Raw genomic sequence first — 2,527 nt, forward strand, 5'->3', positions numbered from 1 at the left:
GGTTGGGGTGGAAGCGTCTCCTGCCGGGAGAGGCGCGACGCCCTTGTACATCGGTTGTGTTAACGCTCCGTGGGGTCCTGCGCTCTCCCTCCGCTCGCGAGACGTGATTCCCCTCCTGGCGGGGCCTCACGCCCTTGATACGTGGTCGGTTTGTTGCTCCGCTAAACTCCCCCGCCTCCCCCGGTTGGGGTGGAAGCGTCTCCTGCCGGGAGAGGCGCGACGCCCTTGTACATCGGTTGTGTTAACGCGCCGTGGGGTCCCGCGCTCTCCCTCCGCTCGCGAGACGTGATACCTCTTCTGGCGGGGCCTCACGCCCTTGATACGTGGTCGGTTTGTTGCTCCGCTCCGCTCCCCCGCCTCCCCCGGTTGGGGTGGAAGCGTCTCCTGCCGGGAGAGGTGCGACGCCCTTGTACATCGGTTGTGTTAACGCTCCGTGGGGTCCTGCGCTCTCCCTCCGCTCGCGAGACGTGATTCCCCTTCTGGCGGGGCCTCACGCCCCTGATACGTGGTCGGTTTGTGTCTCCGCTCCGCTCCCCTGCCTCCCCCTGCTGGGGTGGAAGCGTCTCCTGCCGGGAGAGGCGCGCCGCCCTTGTACCGTGGTTGTTTTAACGCACCGTGGGGTCCCGCGCTCTCCCTCAACTCGCGAGACGTGATTCCCCTCCTGGTGGGGCCTCACGCCCTTGATTCGTGGTCGGTTTGTTTCTCCGTTCCGCTCCCCCCGCCTTCCCCGGCTGGGGTGGAAGCGTCTCCTGCCGGGAGAGGCGCGCCGCCCTTGTACCTCGGTTGTGTTAACGCGCCATGGAGTCCCGCGCTCTCCCTCCGCTGGCGAGACGTGATTCCCCTTCTGGCGGGGCCTCACGCCCTTGATACGTGGTCGGTTTGTTGCTCCGTTCCGCTCCCCCGCCTCCCCCGGCCGGGGTGGAAGCGTCTCCTGCCGGGAGAGGCGCGCCGCCCTTGTACCTCGGTTGTGTTAAGGCGCCGTGGGGTCCCGCGCTCTCCCTCCGCTCGCGAGACGTGATTCCCTTTCTGGCGGGGCCTCACGCCCTTGATACGTGGTCGGTTTGTTGCTCCGTTCCGCTCCCCCGCCTCCCCCGGCCGGGGTGGAAGCGTCTCCTGCCGGGAGAGGCGCGCCGCCCTTGTACCTCGGTTGTGTTAACGCGCCGTGGGGTCCCACGCTCTCCCTCCGCTCGCGAGACGTGATTCCCCTTCTGGCGGGGCCTCACGCCCTTGATACGTGGTCGGTTTGTTGCTGCGCTCCGCTCCCTCGCCTCCCCCGGTTGGGGTGGAAGCGTCTCCTGCCGGGAGACGCGCAACGCCCTTGTACATCGGTTGTGTTAACGCGCCGTGGGATCCCTCGCTCTCCCACCGCTCGCGAGACGTGATTCCCCTTCTGGCGGGGCCTCACGCCCTTGATACGTGGTCGGTTTGTTGCTTCGCTCCTCTCCCCCGCCTCCCCCGGCAGGGGTGGAAGCGTCTCCTGCCGGGAGAGGCGCGCCGCCGTTGTGCCGTGGTTGTGTTAACGCGCCATGGGGTCCTGCCCTCTCCCTCCGCTCGCGAGACGTGATTCCCCTCCTGGCGGGGCCTCAAGCCCTTGACACGTGGTCGGTGTGTTGCTCCGCTCCGCTCCCCTCGCCTCCCCCGGCAGGGGTGGAAGCGTCTCCTGCCGGGAGAGGCGCGCCGCCGTTGTGCCGTGGTTCTGTTAACGTGCCGTGAGGTCCCGCGCCCTCCCTCCGCCCGCGAGACGTGATTCCCCTTCTGGTGGGGCCTCACGCCCATGACACGTGGTCGGTGTGTTGCTCCGCTCCGCTCCCCCGCCTCCCCCGGCAGGGGTGGAAGCGTCTCCTGCCGGGAGAGGCGCGCCGCCCTTGTACCGTGGTTGTGTTAACGCTCCGTGGGGTCCTGCGCTCTCCCTCCGCTCGCGAGACGTGATTCCCCTCCTGGCGGGGCCTCACGCCCTTGATACGTGGTCGGTTTGTTGCTCCGCTCCGCTCCCCCGCCTCCCCCGGTTGGGGTGGAAGCGTCTCCTGCCGGGAGAGGCGCGACGCCCTTGTACATCGGTTGTGTTAACGCACCGTGGGGTCCCTCGCTCTCCCTCCGCTCGCGAGACGTGATACCTCTTCTGGCGGGGCCTCACGCCCTTGATACGTGGTCGGTTTGTTGCTCCGCTCCGCTCCCCCGCCTCCCCCGGCTGGGGTGGAAGCGTCTCCTGCCGGGAGAGGCGCGCCGCCCTTGTACCGTGGTTGTTTTAACGCGCCGTGGGGTCCCGCGCTCACCCTCCGCTCGCGAGACGTGATTCCCCTCCTGGCGGGGCCTCACGCCCTTGACACATGGTCGGTGTGTTGCTCCGCTCCGCTCCCCCGCCTCCCCCGGCTGGGGTGGAAGCGTCTCCTGCCGGGAGAGGCGCGCCGCCCTTGTACCGTGGTTGTGTTAACGCTCCGTGGGGTCCTGCGCTCTCCCTCCGCTCGCGAGACGTGATTCCCCTTCTGGCGGGGCCTCACACCCTTGATACGTGGTCGGTTTGTTGCTC

Source organism: Scylla paramamosain, chromosome 38 (genome assembly GCF_035594125.1).
Source record: "Scylla paramamosain isolate STU-SP2022 chromosome 38, ASM3559412v1, whole genome shotgun sequence".
NCBI lineage: Eukaryota > Metazoa > Arthropoda > Malacostraca > Decapoda > Portunidae > Scylla > Scylla paramamosain.